Consider the following 19,229-nt stretch of genomic DNA (forward strand, 5'->3'; position numbering starts at 1 on the left):
GGCTCCACCGAGCCAGGTCACAGGCGAGTCACGTGCCCACCTCGGCCGTGTGCAGCTGCGGTCAGGGGAGAAAGACTCATGGCTGGGGCTAGGGAGGAAGGGTTCTCCAAGGACGTAGGTGTCATTTCCACAAGGGAAAGGTCCTAGGCTGATGGCCTGTCAGCTGCACTGCCTCTTCATCCTCAGATCTTTATTTTTTTACTTATTTTTTTCAATTACAGTTTACACTCAATACTTTTTATTAGTTTCAGGTGTACAGCATAGTGGTTAGACAGTCATATGCTTTACAGAATGTTTCCACTGATACTTCCAGTATCCACCTGGCATCGTAGGAATATAGTGAGTACAGTTTTATTGACTATATTCCTATGCTGTGCTTTACAAGATATTTTTTTACCCCTGTACTTCTGCCTCCTCAAAACTTGGACCCTCCACTACTTTGTGGCTCTTCCGTGAAGCTTTTGAACCCTGAGGTTCAGCTTCAGAGCAAGAAGTTTACTGGCTCGGCTCCATTCCTGGGTAAAGCTCTGTGCTGGGCCACTGCACACACCACCTGGGTCAGCTGTGGTGGGCCAGATGCACACAGACCTGAGTTCCCAAGCAGGGTAGTGCCCTCAGTCCGGGCAGCCCTGCAGATCACCGCAGGCACCACAACTGTGCCTGTATTTTTCTAATTCTTAAAAACTCTGTGAAATAGGTTTATCTTACAGATGAGGAAATTGTGGCTCAGAAAGGTCAAGTAATTTTCCCAACATCACGCAGCAGTGAGTGGCAGAGCCACTGTTCAAACTCAATTGCAAAGGCCGGGCTGGGCTCCTTCTCAAAGATCATACTGCTTCTCACAGTCACAGCACCTCTTTGACAGGCTTCAGAGCATGGGGTTTCCTCCAAAATGGAGCCCATTCAGTGCCACCGGCATCCCACGCGACGCCTGCAGGGACACAGCTCCAGGTGAGAAACTGGGGTTTCTCATGAGAGAGACTCTAGACAACTTGCCAGGATCAGAAAACAGATTAGGAAAAACCCAAACTTGGATTTTTACTCCCATAAAATAGCTAATGATAGTCTTTCATTTTTAAATGTAGGTTTTTGTTTATTTATTTATTTAGCAAACGAGCTACTTTCCGAGCCCCAGGTACTTACTGAAAGCACAACGAATGGCCAAGAAGCCATGCAGTTCTCGCATTCGGCCAACAGAGGGAGGAAGTGCCAGCTGTGCAGGGCAGACCACCTCCCGTGTGCACGGGATGGACAGCGACACCCGCTGGGCCACAGAGTGTAGGACACAAAGTCCCAGGTGGCCTTACAGGTGTTTGGACCTACAGTGAGGGACACACCCCCCCAGGAGATCTGAGAACAGTCCTGAAGAATAGTCCCAGGAAGGTGAGGAACCAGCCTGCCCCACAGACAAAAGGGTCAAGGGGATCCAAGAACTGGCGAAGACCTTAAGTGCAAACACAGTTCCCTTTGACCACAGCCAAGCCCTGGGCAGCCAGCCTGAGTCGTGGCACCCACTCCCTCGCCCCAACAGTCCTGTCCTCAGTGGGAGGGAGGGATGGAAGGGTTCCTCCACTTCACAGCTAGATTAGGGTGGGGGAAGCCTACATATCAAGACAGACTTGAGAAGTGGTGCAGGGGCATGCTCGGCCCTGGACAGCCCCCTGCACATTCACCCAGGGCCTGCTGGTGTCGGGAGAGCTGCATCATGGTTCAGGGGGCACTGCAAGGCGGCGTCCTGTCTGCCCGTGGAACAGAATGGCCCCAGGTGCTACCCGACCAACTGCTCACTGCCCCCCGAACAAGCTGAGAAAGACACGAAAGCAAAACAGTGACCCAGCCCCAGCCACTCTGCATTATACATGCGCTGGAGAAGATGCCAAAAGGCTGACTAAGAATAAAACCTGTCACCCCGTGACACCTTCTGACTCTGAGCTGAGAGATTTGGGGGAATTTCTAACATCCTCCCCTGTGCATACATTCTGGGTTTCTTCATCTTCATAAACTGAAAATTATAAAAACCAGCTTTTCCACTTTCTTAGCATAAGCCGTTATTGGTCATCTTGCTTTCAAGGCAAAAAAAAAAAAAAAATGCAATGGGGGATCCTGGAACAGAGAAAGGACATTAGTGGGACAATTGGCGAGCTCAGAATAAAGTCATGGCTTAATTAGTAATAATATACCGATATTAATTTCTTAGTTTTGAACACTGTCCTGTGGTCATATAAGATGTTAACACAGGGGAGATGGGGTGCAGGGGATACAAGAACTCTGTACTGCTTTTGCAACTCTTCTATACATCCACAATTATCTCCAAACTTAAAACTAACCTTTATGGCGGGGATGAGGAATGGTGTTACCATGGGGGGGAAATCCAATGAGGAAAGTCAGCCAAATGATCACAACGTTAAGAAATTAGGCACCGTAATATGAAGCTCCGTAAGTTACACCACCACACCGCTTTCGGTACACAGCACACCAACAGTCGGATCACTCGCAAACTGCACACTGTATTTAACACTTTTATTTTTAACTCTGCTTTGGTAGTACAAAAGTCGTAAAAGTACAAACCGGACAGTTAAAAATACACTTGACACTCAAAAGGGTGAAAAATTTCCTTTACAAGTTTTTACATCGAGGTGGCAGCCAACCCATTTGTTACACCCGAAGTCAGTCCATCGTTAGTGTTTCTATAGCAAGTTTGTGAGGGTCCCAGTCCTGCAGCAGGAGGAAGACACGCGGCCTGTAAACGTCAGTTGCTTTGGGAACAGAACACTCGAGAGTTCTTATCAGATCATAGAAACCAGTAAAAAGCTTATGTGTTGAAAATATTGAATGCTTAACTTTTGGCATATTTGGAAGACAGACAGAAACTGCTCAAGTATTAGAAAATATTTAAAACGTACTGTTGGTATAAATACAATCTTAAAATATTTGAGTATTCTCTTGCCTGTCGTATTGCTATTAAAAAAGTGCTCTGACTTGAATAAAGTTAAAAAATAATTAAAGCTGAAGAATATCTTACATTTTACCCCTCACCATTCTGAGGGCATATTCTTTAAACAAACAAAATTAAATGATACTTTTTTTAAAAACTAAAACTATTGGTCTAGAGTGCACATATATTATTTACACTAATTCACATCCCCCAAGTTCCTATATTGCTACTTTTTGGACCGCAGTGAAGTTTGTTCCATACTGACTTCCTCTAGTCCACTGTATTTATGTATGTATACACATTCGCCTTTTAATTAGTTGTCAGTAAAAATTGACACGAAATCGAATGTTAGACACTTTTAGTTTGATGCCAGAAACAGAATGGAATGAGTATATTTACAGTAAATACTTCAAATACATTCTAATGGAAATCACCTTCTGGGAGGCAAATGAGAAATGTGCCCTTTCTCTCTGAAATAAAAGCAGCAAGAAGTAGGTCTTGGTGATCTCCCTGTAGGTGGCCCTCCCAGCCTTTGCCCCAGACCTACCATAAATGTACTGTCTTTGCCTCTGAGTTAGTTCTTTCAGGTGTTGCATGAACTCTATGGCTAAAAAAAGTAAGTATGGTTTCCCAAGCCCAAAGGGGGAAAGAACCACTCAGACTCTTTTAAATAATAAACATTAGTTACAAGCTGGAAAACAGCAAGTGCACCAAGGAAAACAAGCCAGGGGAAGGTGCAGGCCCATCTGGCAGGAGAAGCGGAGATTTTTTGTTTTGACCTTCGGTTGCCAAAACAAGAATTTTTTTGTGACTTTAAACCATTTCCCCCTTTACTGAATAAACTAAACAAGAATTGTTCAGCTCAAGTTTAAAAAAGAAAAAAAACACTTCTCAATATTTTATAAGTGACCTAAGAGAGTGGAATGATGGTGGCAGAAGTCAATGCTGAACCCTTGGTCTTTGAATCCAAACTCTGCCCTCTGGTTCCACCTGACTCCGTGACCTCTTGGGGTATCAGTTTCTCAGGGCTAGACTAGGTTATCTTCAAGGACCTTTCACCACCAGACAGTCATCTTTATCTCTTGTAACAGTTAAACTGTCAGAGGATCTTTTACAATCAGTAGTAAAACAGGAAGGAAGGGTGAGGGGAACGGAAGCACAGGCAGGCACACAGCATCAGCTCAGACTACACGAGCACTTCCACGTACACGGTGATCAGACTGGGAAAACTGGGCACCCAAGGCCAGGGACGGGGATTGGGAGGATGGTGGCTGAAGGCGGTTGGAAAGATAAAAAAATGAGCTCTTTTCTTGCCTGGATCTGTAATAAATTTTTCATCAGACTTTAAAAACCAAAACTTGTTTCAAAGCCAACTGGATTTGGTATTCAGCATAGCAACAATATTCCCTTTTAGCTTTTTTCCATATGCCTGCAGACTCCATGATAGAAATCGTATAAAAGATAAAAAACATTCCTTGGGCAACTCCATTCTTGTAGTTTTCAGTCTCAGAACTCTTCCAATGAAGTGGTTCCTAAAAGAGAAATGGAGAGAGGTAAAGCTTTGTAGCTTTGTGATATTTGCATAATATCACATACCTGCCTGCCTGAATATTTAAGCACGGAGAGAAACTGTAATCCACTCACCCTTCCCACGCATTCCCTCCCCCATCACACACTTCTTCTAGAATTCAGTCTGAAGAAAGCTAAGTACCACAATTTCAAAAGGGCCTCATTATCAAGGTTTTCTAAATGAAGAAAGAGCGGAATCTGAGACCCACAGTGGACTAAGGGTGTTGGCCTGCTCTAAAGTGAGCTCTAAGGTGGGCTTCTCCCCGTGAGTCAGTATCACTTGCTGGGACCCTGTTTCTCAACTCCCAGCCACATTCTGTCACGTGAACACGCTCAGTCACCAGGGCCTTAGATTTCAGGCGGGGTGTCTTCCCAGGCCACTCCGAACAGTTAACTCCTAGTCTCCTTGAGCACACAGGGCACCTTGGCTGGGATTTCACTGGCAAGTAAGAACACAGTGATGAAATGCTCAGTCCTAGGTCCTCCTGAACCTCCTCGGCTCCGAGCTGTATTAAGCTCTCCTAACCACCGGTCTGTATCTGTCTACATTTACATTACAAATGAAGTCCCTTGTAAACTGGTAAAACAGTTTTCTATATTCCAAAGGGTTTTATTGTTTTTACCAGTGTCTCATCTAAGTGACAGACAGTTGTGCACCTTTCCTTTCTGAAGACTGGACACCAGGACAGGACTAAATTCTAGAGCTCCCTGTGTACATTGAAACATACACACCACGCAGGCCAACCTTTTGTTCCAGGTTAAGGAACAAAACATTCTCTTGCTGCCAAAAGTGTGTTTGCCTATAAATATTAAACGAAAACAGGGATGAAACCAACTTGCAAAAATATGGAGTCAACAGAGATGTCTTAATTTAAGTATTACGTTATACTTATATTCTAACTCATCCTTCAAAACATTACCATATTACCCCTTTCTGCCACTCTGTAATTTATAATATTCATAGTGGTTATGAGAGAGGCAGAGACAGAGATAGATACTAACTAGGTTGGGTAAAGGACCCTTTATCCCCTTAGCTAAACAGAAAGGATATAAAACACTGTCCCTAAAACAGCACAAGCTGAGTTATTAATTCTAAATGACATGATTCCCTGCACTGCACTGCTTGCTTCAGCACGGCTGAGCTACAGATCTGAACCCTAAAACTGAACAGTCAAGTCTGGGAATACTTTCAACTGAGAGTCGATTAGTATGGAAGAGACTAGCAAGAAAAAGGTAAAAAAGCCAGAGGTGGAGAAAAAGAAACATGGTCCTAAAACACAAAAAAGAGAGAATGTTCTCAGTAAAACGTCAAACTAGGCCATTACCTAGAAAATAGGTATTCGACTATTTTTATGTCTCCTTTTATCATCTGCTCCCTTAGACCTAGACTTTTTTGCACCAAGTAAAACAAGGTCAAGGGTGAGGGATGTCAGGCCTGGAATGTAACGTCTGATCGTAGTAAGAGTCTTCATTCCAGTGTAGGAGAACTTCCCGTTCTTTGCACAGATCTGACCAACTTTAAGGAGTGGGCGTGCAAGGAGGAGGGCTGGGCGAGGAGACGAGGGGTCTGAAGCCACCCCCGTGACTAGCTGTTGAACTGAAGCAGCCCCTCGTGGGGCAGTGGGGTTGGACACAGATGATATATGGATAATGCTTAGGCCAGGGCCAAGCAGTCAGCACACACCCAAAGGTTAGCTCTTAGGGTCATTACCATTCTGTGACAGATTAAAACTACAAGGTGCCTGGCCATTGTGGCTTAGTTGGTTGAGTGTTGTCCCATGCACAGAAAGGTCATGGGTTCGAGTCCCAGTCAGGGCACATGCCCAGGTTTTAGGTGGATCCCCAGTTGGGGTGTGTGTAGGAGGCAACCAATCGATATTTCTCTCTCACATCAATGTTTCTTTTTCTCTCTCTCCCTCCCTCTCTCTAAAATCAATAAAAACATTTTAAAAAAATAGAACTGCACCGTACATAGTATCTTTGAGAGAAAGTGAAAAATAAAAATTGCTGCTGAAAGTCCTCACTACTAGTGCCATGAACTAAGCAAAAAAAGGGGGCAGAAGGGGGCAGTTAGCCTTTTTAAAGCTCTATTAAAAGCTGCTCAGCACTGATTTGCAGTCCTGGGCTCTCTCTCCACAAACCCACACTTATTAGCAGGCAGCACGTGACCTGCACAGCAGCTCTCAATTACCAGGTAAATACCTATCTGATCAGGATTACAATCTAGGAAAGAAGACACCACGTGCTCAGTGGCCTGTAAATTTCCAACTGTGGCCTTATTTCTGGGGCTGTGTCACATGCATCTTCACATTGTTAAATTTCTTCTCATTTCATTCCACAGTTGTGAATAGATCCATATTGATAAACAAGCACGGACTTTAAAATAGTATTTCTTTACCACAGCACATCAGTGTTCAAAGGTGCCTTCCACAGGGTCACACAGCAGTCAGGAACCACGACTGGGCTGACGTAAATGCTGGGAGGCCAGCAGCAGTGGACGGGAGGGAAGACATCACTCCATTGCCAGGGGACTCCACCATATTTAACAAGCCTAACCTCTCTCTTTTGGGCAAATTTGGTGATTACCGTCTTACATGAGTGAGTACTCAAGCTGGAAGAAATTAAGCAAAACTTCCTTATATTGAAAAGACAATGTATAAATCCCAAGTGTGACCATTTCCCCCATAAAGACTGATGGACAGACATGCAGAAGCTCAAAAGATTGATCTGGAAAGTGTATCGCTTACTACACAAGTCTAATTATAACGCTAAAGCCATGATTCCATTGTTAGATTATGGCTCCACCAAAGCCATATATGCAATACAGTAGTCACCCCTTTTCCATGGGGATGGGGGGGACACTCTGAGACCCTCAGTGGATGTCTGAAACCGATGATAGTACTGAGATACATATACTGTGTTTTCCCTACACATACATACCTGTGATGAAGCTTAATTTAGAAATGAGGCATAGCAAGAGAAATGAGGCTTCCCTGAACACAAGCACTGGATACCGTGACAGTCCGTCTGATAACCGAGATGACTACTGAGTGACTAACGGGCGGGGAGCGGATGGACCCTGGACAGAGGGATGATTCACGTCCCAGGCAGAACACAGCAGGACAGCACGAGACTTCATTACACTACTGAGAAAGACTCTCACTTTAAAACTTATGAGTTATTTATTTCTGCAACTTTCCACTTAATATTTTTGGACCATGGTTGATGGGGGATTAACAAACCATCAAAAGGTAAAACTTCAGATGATGGGGGGTTGGCTGCTGTATCTTTTTAAGACATATATGTCCCTTGTTAAAAAGGATTCTTTAGAAAAAAGGATCTGGTCCCTTTTAAAATGACGAACACGTTTAAAACACTAGAAACATAAGTACTAAGCCCTCACAGGACAGGGTGTCAAGGAAGGAAAGGACAACCTGGTCAATGACAACGGGAGCTGGCATTTACAGCATGCTTTCTATGTGGCAGGCACGGTGGCACTGAGCAACCTGTCCAATGACTCCACGAGTCAACGATGACTGCCATCCTCACAGGAGGAAACCGAGGCTTACAGGTTCAACACCACGCCCAAGGCCACACAGTAATCATGTTACAGTCACCCCCACGCTGCAGGGCCACACCAGTCACCACAGACAGCTACGACGTCACTGAGATCTGCTGGTTCCCTCACCTCTCTGCCCCCCACCTGTGTGGGGACAAAAGAAAGGACATGCAGGAACTGAAAACGTGACGGGGCCACTCCCTGGGAAGTCACTGTGGCTCCACAGCAACAGTTGAATGGTGCTAAAAACCTGCACCCTAAAAGGCACCCAGATCAAATGTGCACCTGTATGATGGTGACTAGATACAAGCCCACAGAATCACAGAGCTGGTCTGAGAATTTTCTAGAACACTTTTAAATAAAATAAATGGAAAGTTATTTATAGAAACAGAGCTAAAATTGCAACAGTAATATTCACACTCAAGCCCCACAGCTACCTGTATGTGATCTTTCACCAGTAACCTGTAACCGTGAAGATCAAACTTCTCGGGACCAGGCTCCAGTCAACCCTCTGGTGATGTGCTGGCCGTTTCCAGTGGAAAGATCGCAGCCACGTGACAACAGGATCTTGCAACAGCACTGCCTGCCTGGGTTGTCACCTTTCCAGGTGTAGGTTAACAGGAAGATACCAGAAGGTACTTACTTAAGGTACTTAAAGGTCTGTAGTCCTTTAAATCTTGCTCTGGTCTAAATTTAGTGGTAAATTTTATAAATTACTACTAATAGCTTTGTAGGTTAATAAAGCCTCCTTGTTTATTTAGAAAGCACAACAGATTCATGCTCATTTAGGCTCATCCATGCAGTCTCTTTAAGTCTGCATCTCAGAATGACCAGCAGCATGTGCTTTAGAATTGGCTCAAATATTATTAAAAACTGCAGATCTCTCAGGATACCCCTATGACTTATTAAATCAGAATCCATGGGGCTGGAGCCCAGGACTATGCTTTCTTGCAAGGCGCCCCCTTGATTAATACACAAATAAGGGGTTAGTTAAGTCAAAAGGGAAACCCTGGACTAATGTTTGTCACCTGTTAGCAATCATAAGAATTAAATTCAGTTCCAAAGGGCAAACACAACACTACAAAGTCTGCTGAGGTCACAAAAATCTATATAAAAAATGGAAGAGAACACAGGTATGACAGAAGCATTTAAAGACTCAAATATTAATTTAAAAAATCTCAGCAACTCAATCTGAACTACAAAATTTTTGAATTACAGAATCATTTTTAAACTTATTTCAAAATAGTTTGGAACTAGAATTCAGCTAACCCGCAGAGGTCTATTTTAATGACCAGATGAGTGAGTGGTTATCACACCTGTTAAGGAAGCACTGCGGGCCAGCCATATATGAATCGCCACCTGAAGACACAGCAAAAGGTAAGAAGGCAAAGACTTAGCCTTCGAAGGAAAGAGCCTGGAGCTTGTAGAGAGAAAACAGAAATAATCAGCTTCAACCCAAGACAAACTGAGGTACATGGCACATCCTTTCTACACAAAAGAGGGTATTTCAAAACTTACTTTTTCATCTAATAATACGGAGTAGATGCTCTGTGTCTGTATGTATAGCTCTACTATACCGATGTAGCCTCCCTGCTAAGGTGTGTGACAATGCCCATCCCCCTTCACCCTCCTCAACGCTGGAAGGGAGGGGGAGAGGGAGAGAGAGAGACGAAGAGAAAGGGAGAGAGAGAAACATCAATGTGTCTGACACACTGATTGGGTGCCTCCCACACTCACCATAACCAGGGTCAGGGATAAAATCTGCAACCCAAATACTGGCCCCTGACCAACAATCGAACCCATGACCATTCGGTTCATAAGCTGATACTCTAGCCACTGAGCCAAGCCAGCCAGGGCAATAGTCAGTACATTTTCATGTATGTGGGTCAAGTCAGGAAAAATTAGAATGTTTATAGGTATTTTTTTACATTCAAATTGGAGTTTTTTAAAGTAGCATAGGAATAAAATGTATATTCCTGCAAATTATATTGCCTTCTTCACTGAATAATTCCAGTGAGAATTTCTGCGCTCCTTGTAGCCTCGAGTCTTCTAACATTAGATTTGGATCTTACTGGGAAGTCTGGAGGTTGCTCTTTACTGAGTTATATCCTCATAGCAATTTATTTTATTTTTTTTAATTTTTTTTTTATTATTATTTTATTTCTGTTTAAAATATTACAGACGTCCCTTTTTCTCCCGAATGACCAGTTCCACCCCGTCCCCTCCCCCTCCCCCTCCCCCATCCCTCTCCCCACCACTGTCCGTGTCCTTGGGTTGTGTGCATAATTCTTTGGTTACTCTCTCCCCCTCCACCCACCCGCCCTCCTCCATCCCTCTGACATTCGTCAGTCTCATCTATGCTTCCATGTCACTGAATCTATTCTGTTCACCAGTTTATTAAGTTCTTTAGATTCCACAGATAAGCGAGATCATGTGATGTTTGTCTTTCTCTGCCTGGCTTATTTCACTTAGCATAACATTCTCCAGGTCCATCCATACTGTCCCAAAGGATATGAGATTCTTCTTCTTTACAGCTGCGTGGTATTCCATGGTGTAAATGTCCCACAGCTTTTTATCCACTCATCTACTGATGGGCGCTTGGGCTGTTTCCAGATCTTAGCTATTGTAAACTGTGCTGCTATGAACATCGGGGTACATATATTCTTTCTGATTAGTGTTTCAGGATTCTTAGGATACATTCCTAGGAGTGGGATCACTGGGTAAAACAGCTCCATTTCTAATTTTTTGAGGAACCTCCACACTGTCTTCCATAGTGGCTGCACCTGTCTGCATTCCCACCAGCAGTGCACCAGGGTTCCCCTTTCTCCACACCCTCGCCAGCACCTGTCGTTTGTTGATTTGTTGATGGAGCCATTCTGACAGGTGTGAAGTGATACCTCATTGTGGTTTTAATTTGCATCTCTCTGATGATTAGCAACGTGGAGCATTTTCTCCTGTGTCTCTTGGCCATCCATATGTCCTCTTTGGAGAAGTATCTATTTAAGTCCTTTGCCCATTTCTTAATTGGGTTGTTTGTCTTCCTCTTGCTGAGTAGTATGAGTTCTTTGTACACTTTGGAAATTAACCCCTTATCAGATTCATCCTTGGCAAGTATGTTTTCCCAGACCGTGGGGCTCCTTTGTATTTTGAGGCTGTTTTCTTTTGCTGTGCAGAAGCTTTTTAGTTTAATATAGTCCCATATGTTTATTTTTTCCTTTGTTTCTCTTGCCCTAGGAGTTGTATCAGTGAAAAGTCCACTACGTGGGATGTCTGTAACTTTACTGCCTACATTTTCTTCCAGGATTTTTATGGTTTCCTGACTTACATTTAAGTCTTTTATCCACTTTGAGTTTATTTTTGTGTATGGAGTAAGCTGGTGGTCTGGTTTCATTTTTTTGCATGTATCTGTCCAGTTTTCCCAGCACCACTTATTGAAGAGACTGTCTTTGCTCCATTGGATACTCTTGCCTCCTTTGTCAAATATTAACTGACCATAATGGCGTGGGTCTATTTCTGGGGTCTCTGTTCTGTTCCATTGATCTATATGCCTGTTGTTGTACCAATACCAGGCCGTTTTGATTACAGTGGCTTTGTAATACAGTTTGAAATCCGGTAATGTGATCCCTCCCACTCTGTTCTTTTTGCTCAAGATGGCTGCAGCTATTCGGGGTCTTTTTTGGTTCCATATAAATTTTCGAAATGTTTGTTCTAGGTCTGTGCAATATGCTGTTGGTATTTTAATAGGAATTGCACTGAATTTATAAATTGCTTTGGGTAATGGACATTTTAATGATATTAATTCTTCTAATCCATGAGCATGGTTTATTCTTCCACTTGTTTAAATCTTCCTCTATTTCTTTTTTCAGTGTCACGTAGTTTTCTGATTACAGGTCTTTCACATCCTTGGTTAAGTTTATTCCTAGGTATCTTATTTTTTTAGTTGCAATGGTAAATGGTATTGCTTTCTTAGTTTCTCTCTCTGAAAGTTCATTGTTGGTGTATAAGAATGCCATTGATTTCCGGATGTTGATTTTGTATCCAGCTACCTTGCCAAATTCGTTTATCAAATCTAGTAGTACTTTGATGGAGTCTTTAGGGTTTTCTATATACAATATCATGTCATCTGCAAATAATGACAGTTTTACTTCCTCCTTTCCAATTTGGATACCTTTGATGTTTTCCTCCTGTCTGATGGCTGTGGCGAGGACTTCCAGTACTATGTTGAATAAGAGCGGTGAAAGTGGACATCCCTGTCTTGTTCCGGTTTTTAATGGAAATGGTTTTAGTTTTTGCCCATTGAGTATGATGTTGGCTGTAGGTCTGTCATTTATGGCCTTTATTATGTTGAGGTATGATCCCTCTATTCCCACTTCGCTGAGAGTTTTTATCAGAAATGGGTGCTGGATTTTGTCGAACGCTTTTTCTGCATCTATTGATATGATCATATGATTTTTGTCTTTCAATTTGTTTATGTGATGTATCACATATATTGATTTGCAGATGTTGTACCAGCCTTGTATCCCCGGAACAAATCCCACTTGGTCATGATGTATGATCTCTTTAATGTATTGCTGGATCCGGTTTGCTAGTATTTTAGTGAGGATTTTAGCATCTATGTTCATCAGGGATATTGGCCTGTAATTGTCTTTCTTTGTAGTATCTTTATCTGGGTTTGGGATTAGGATGATGATGGCCTCATAAAAAGAGTTTGGGAGTTTTCCCTCCTCTTGAATTTTCTGAAATAGTTTGAATAGAATAAGTGTTAATTCGTCTTTGAATGTTTAGTAAAACTCGCCTGAAAATCCATCTGGTCCAAGACTTTTGTTTGCTGGGAGTTTTTTGATTACTGCTTCAATTTCATTAGTTGTTATCGGCCTATTCAGTTTTTCTGTCTCTTCTTGATTCAGCTTTGGAAGGTTGTATGCTTCTAGGAATTTGTACATTTCCCCCATGTTGTCCAATTTGTTGGCATATAGTTGCTCATAGTATTTTCTTACAATCCTTTGTATTTCTGTTGGGTCAGTTGTTATATCACCTCTTTCATTTCTGATTTTATTTATTTGGGTCCTCTCTCTTTGTTTCTTAGTGAGTCTGGCTAAAGGTGCATCAATCTTATTTACCTTTTCAAAGAACCAGCTCTTGGTTTCATTGATTTTTTTGTATTGTTTTTTTGGTCTCAATGTCATTAATCTCTGCTCTGATTTTTATTATTTCCTTCCTTCTACTTCCTCGGGGCTTTTCTTGCTGTTCTTGTTCTAGTTCTTTTAGTTGTTGTGTTGGATGGTTCATTAGATCTTTTTCTTGTTTCTTGAGATAGGCCTGTAATGCTGTGAATTTTCCTCTCAGGACTGCTTTCACTGTGTCCCATAGATTGTGGGTTGTTGTCTGTTCATTTTCGTTACTTTCCATGAAGTGTTCGATTTCTTCCTTGATCTCGTCGGTAACCCATTCATTGTTTAATAACATGCTATTTAGCCTCCATGTGTTTGAATATTTTTGAGGTTTTTTATAGTGGTTGATTTCTAGTTTCATGGCATTGTGATCCGAGAAGATGCTTGATATGATTTCAGTCTTCTTATATTTGTAGAGACTTGCCTTGTGCCCGAACATGTGGTCTATTTTTGAGAATGTTCCATGTGCACTTGACAAGTATGTATATTCTGCTGCTTTGGGGTGAAATGTTCTGTAAATGTCAATTAAATCCATTAGGTCTAAGTTATTCATTTAAGGTCTGCGTTTCCCTGTTGATTTTTTGTCTTGATGATCTGTCCAATGCTGACAGTGGGGTGTTAAAGTCCCCAACTATGATTGTGTTGCTGTCAATCTCCCCTTTAAAGTCCCCCAAGAAATTTATATATTTAGGTGTTCCTATATTGGGTGCATAAATGTTTATAAGGGTTATTTCCTCCTGTTGGATTGATCCCTTTAGTAATATGTAGTGACCATCTTTGTCTCTTGTTATGGTCTTTATTTTGAAGTCTGTTTTGTCAGAAATAAGAATTGCTACTCCAGCTTTCTTTTCCTTTCCATTTGCTTGGAATGTTTTATTCCATCCCTTCACTTTTAGCCTGTGTAAGTCTTTTGCTCTGAGGTGGGTCTCTTGTAGACAGCATATATTTGGGTCCTGTTTTCTTATCCATTCAGCTACCCTTTGTCTTTTGATTGGACCATTTATTCCATTTACATTTAAGGTTACTATTGATATCAACTTATTTAATGCCATTTTTCCCCTTTATGCTGATGTACCTTTCTCTCACTATTCCTTCTTTTTCTTAAAACAGTCCTTTTAGCATTTCTTGCAATGCTGGTTTGGTGGTACTGAACTCCTTTAGCCTTTTTTTGTCTGGGAAGCTTTTTATTTCACTTTCCATTTTAAATGATAGCATTGCTGGGTAAAGCAGTCTTGGTTGCATGTTTTTGCTTTTCATTACTCATAGCAATTTAAATGTGTACATATAATTAGCAAAAATGGGTTTCCCGAGTGACAGTAAGTGAACACTTGTGATTTACCAGCGCTATGACAGTGAGAGTCATTCAGAGCACTTTATTCCAAGTAAAATGTAACTGACATAAAGATAATTGCGCTGTATCTAGAAAAACAAAGATTTGCTTAGGAAATATTTAAATGCAGTTCAGAAGTATCAGTCTCAACACGACTATGATTCAATGTCCTCACTAAGCTACAGATAGGATAACTTATTATTCTGAGTAGTACCATGTCTTGCTAATGAGGAACGCAGACAAGTTAGACCTATTGTCTTCTGAGCTCAAGTTTAGCTGACTGGTCATCAGAGCCTCTATATGAGCATCAGATGAACAGCCTACACGTTGAGTGGCAGAAAAATTAAGAAATATTTAGAAAACCATTAATTTTTCATGGTTATTTGCTAAGTGTATAAAGGGGGCTTGATATAATACAACAGTAGCATGTAGCATTTGCCAACTCAGCATTAAGTGCCAAGGAACAAGATACCTAAAAGGTGGATATTATCATTATCCCACTTTTCAAATGGAGAAACTGAGGCAGGAGAGGCTGTTATTGTCAGAGATTACATAGATAAAAAGTGACAGACTGGGACTTGAGCACAGAGAACCTGTCCTGTGGAGTCACTACGGGATTCGGCATCCTTCCCCTGGAGAAAACAGGAGCTGGCTAATGTTAATAGAGATCAAAGCCTCAAGTTACAAATTAAGAAAAATAAAAATCCTAGTTTAACAATTAATTCCCTCTTCCTTCTAGTCCTGGGCAAAAATGTCACCTAGCATATTTCATTTTCTGCCTCCTCTGAGCCCCTGCAGGTCTGTCTCTAGGTCCTGCAGTCTCCTTGAGCATCCAAAGCTGCAGTTTCTATGGTGAAAAGGGTAGAGGCCCCTCTTTCTTAGTCCTGGTCAAATGACAGGGCTCCTGGGGGAGGAGAGAAAAGCTCCCTGAGGGGCCAGGGGGTCAATCTCTGGTCCAAAGCAGGAAGGGCTGGCAGCAGACCTTGCTGGGGAGATGTGTGTGGAGAGGCAATGGCTTGCTTTGGTGGCAATTCAAAACAAAACAAAAACCTCTGGTTCCCATGTTGTCTAAATTCTGGGAATACTGACAAGTATGTTTGAGTCTCTTCTGTATATGGAACAAGGCTATGAAACAATAACTCAGAACATCATAGTGATGACAGCAAAGTATGTTTTTAGGTCCACCCAAAACTCTCACATTTTGTCCATAAATGTTTTGGAGCCATTCCCAACAACAGGGAACAAACAGAGCATAGAACTTTTAAAATGAGCCCAGCGTTTTTACTCTTCATGGCTCAAACAATGTGGGAGAGTAAGAATTCAATAGTCATCAGCTTCGACAAAAAGTGGAAACTGTACATACACATATATGTTGTATAAGCATGTGTATATGCATAGAATAACCGTGAGAGGACACAGGAGACGCCAATATCTGTAATCCCCCCTTGGAGAGGGGACTAGGAGTGACGTGTGTGCTGGGGGAAAGATAGGGTGAAGACTTACATTTTTTAAGACTTTCAATTATTGTGCGTACTTTCAACATCCAATACCTTGGAGGCACTGAAGGGACTAAACCATCAGGAAGCCCCAGGCTCTGGAATTAATGATCAGCATGACCTTGAACAAGATACATAACCCCCTAGAACCTCCCTATTCTAAAACAAGGGAACCAGGGGCATGGGGAGAAAAGTCTACTATAAAAACCAGAGCAGAAGCTCCATGAGAGCATGGCCCTTGTCTGTCCACTTTCCACACTGCTACATCCCTAAGGCCCAGCACAGTGCCTGGCACATAGTAGGGCCTCAATAAATACTTTTCATAGATATACCTGAATTGACCTGAGCTAGCCATCACAGCTCCTCTGAGATCTCATGGTCTATATCTTACTCTACGTGTAAGAAAAGAGAACAGCTCACAAAATGGACCTGGTCCAGGCACAGCTCACACAGCCAAATACCATCAGAAGGTCCCCACAGGAGACCAAAGGAGGCCCTGCCCAGTGAAGGACGATAATGTTGAAACAATCGCTACTGTGAGCTACTGGGCTGAGTTGAATGAGGACCCCCCTCACCCCCTTGTTGGAGAACACAAATCTCCCTTGAACTTCAAAGCCACTGAGCATGTTGGTTCCAAAGTGTGGCTTTCTCCCCTTCCAAGCCCTCTCTCACCATCTAGCCCAGGGATCTGGGAAAATTTACTCCCTCTGAGCCTGGTTCCTCATGGATAAAGCAGAGAGATTATCACCCGTAACTCATAAGGGTGCAGTTTCTTTTTATAAATATATATACCATTGTCCCCTTTTAGAACACTGAATCTAATGATGGGGCTTCCATCAAAGCCAAGATCCTTTTGCTTTTTTAAAAAAATATGTATTTGACCCTGAAAAAATTATATGCTATGGAGGAAAGTATTAACTTATTAGTGGTACCTGAAGTTTCTTATCCTCTCCTTCCCTGGAGCGTTAACAAAAGAAGCACAACAGCAAATAAAGCAACAGAGCTTCAGGGAGGCCCCTGGGGACTCTCCGCCACACTGCCTGGCACAGAGCTCAAAGGAAGGGGAAAGCTTGTCCCTCCTCACTGTCAGAGGAGAAAATGAAGGCACCAAAGGCCACCACGCTCGGGAGAGAGGGAGCATGACCTATGGAACAGTGTTGGCAGAAGGGGCAGAGCCCAGCAGAGCCGAGCCCCAGCTGAGCAGCACAGTGAGGTGCAGAGAACTTCCCAGTTCTCCCCACCATCCTCTGATCTTCATAATGAAAGGAACATAAGTCAGCAAAACCTTTCCATTGCCCTCTAACCAATTCTGGTTCCACCTCCATGAAGAGAACGGTTATTTCTAAGGTCCTCTTAACACAAGCAAGACAACAGCCCAAATTCCTAAGGGAGTGGCAAATTTCTATTTTGAGCTGTCATAAGAGTCAAGAGATCTAATGTTCATAAGGAAAAAAAGGGATTCACAGAACCTAAAGCTGATGCTTGGGGAATCAGTTAATAAATAACTAAAGCACCAAGAATGGGATAAAAAGTACTGATAATAGTGAATATTTAGTAAATACTAATACCAAGGACTGAGTTAAGAACTCTCCATATACATTATGACATTTAAGTCCAGTAACAACCCCAATTTAAATAAAATAAAATAAAAATTTAAACCTACAAGTTTAAAACTCAAATAAATTACTTAAATTAGAATAGTAGAGTTTCAATAAAAAATTAAAATAAAGAGATGTCTACTATTTTGAATTTTTTTGATAATAAATACTGTTATGTAAACTTTCTAAATCAATGTTTTGAATAAGCTATTACCATAAAATGGGAAAAAGAAATATGCTGTATAGAATGCTTATGACAGTGTCATTTTTTATAAAGTCAATTTCAGCACATGCTTATCAATATGAACTTTTTTTTTATCCTCACTTGAGGATATGTTTTTATAGAGGGATTTTTGTGTTTGTTTTTTTGAGAGAGAGGAAGGGCGAGAGAGAGAGAAACATCGATGTGAGAGAAACATCAATTGGTTGCCTCCAGCATGCATCCTGACCGGCAACCGGGGTATGTGCCCTGACTGGGAATCGAACCCGAGACCCTTCAGTGCCACAAACGACGCTCTAACCAACTGAGTCCCCAGCCAGGGCAGAGAGTGTCACTTTTAAGAAGTGGAAGACCAGTGATAACGAAGACAAGGCTGTGGCGTCTGCAGGCTGAAAGCAATTCGATTTATTCAACTTTGAAGAACAAAAGCTTATTCTTCTAAGAAGAAATCAAAACATTTTCTGTGGAAAAAAGAAACCATTTTAACTGCATTGCCAAAATAAATCAGGCAGAGGGCAAGTGAGATCTAGCTGCACAGGCCAGGGAGACAGGGTGAAAGAACAAGGGGAGGAGAGGCCAGTCAACTGGTTTTGTTTTTTAAAAAGAGACGGAAAGAGAGAAACCCTGCCCCAGTCTTGATAACATTCTCTTTAGAACACTAAGTCTGATTTCTAGTACCAACCACGTAAATAAAAATAATTTTTAAAAAGAAACCTAAACAATGAGTAGACAGTTTTGGATATTTGAACCAATTCTATAGTAAAATACAAGGCACTACAGTTACATTTGGTCAAAAACCCAAATTTAAACAAACACATTTTTTTCAGGAAAAAAGACAACTCTAAAAACTGTATTAGACTGTACAAAAAAAAACACATAATACTCCTGTCCTACTGTACCAGTCATATTTTAGGGCAAATCTTTCGATTCAGTCCAAAACCAGAGATTTGGGCCCAGGAGGGAAAGTTTCAGGATCTCTCTTCTTGGAAAACCAAGTCATGTTAAATATCCTACACATACTCTTTCTGGGATGAGAAATATAAAAACCAGCAAGAAAAAACTTAATGACTACATACATTTTTTTAAAGGTCAATGAATACTCCCTTCCCTCCTTTTTCCGAGTCCACTCTGCTGGGATCATCAGACACGGTCACTCACCAGGTCCCAACCCAGCAGACTCTAACCACAGGACCTGCCTGCCCAGAGCCCAGTTGAGTGGTGAAGTCTAGGACTCCAGAGCCAGGCTGCCTGGGTTGGACTAAACCCCATCACATGCTTGCTGGTAAGTCCAAAGTTCCCTAAACTTTCTGTGCTTAAGACCTTCATCTGCAAAATGGGGTCCTAAGTGGTG

At 42.0% G+C, this 19,229-nt stretch overlaps 1 protein-coding gene across 1 annotated transcript in view; it reads right to left on the bottom strand.

The window, feature by feature from the left end:
- Window positions 1-2,506: 2,506 nt before the first annotated feature.
- The window catches only part of RELL1 (RELT like 1), a 65,910-nt gene continuing 49,187 nt past the window's right edge, over window positions 2,507-19,229 (bottom strand). Inside the window, exon 7 of the mRNA XM_081140282.1 lies at window positions 2,507-4,467. The gene's annotated coding sequence lies outside the window, so the exon portion shown is untranslated. The remainder of the gene's footprint in view (window positions 4,468-19,229) is intronic.

Source organism: Miniopterus schreibersii (genome assembly GCF_964146895.1).
Source record: "Miniopterus schreibersii genome assembly, chromosome: 1".
Classification (NCBI taxonomy): domain Eukaryota; kingdom Metazoa; phylum Chordata; class Mammalia; order Chiroptera; family Miniopteridae; genus Miniopterus; species Miniopterus schreibersii.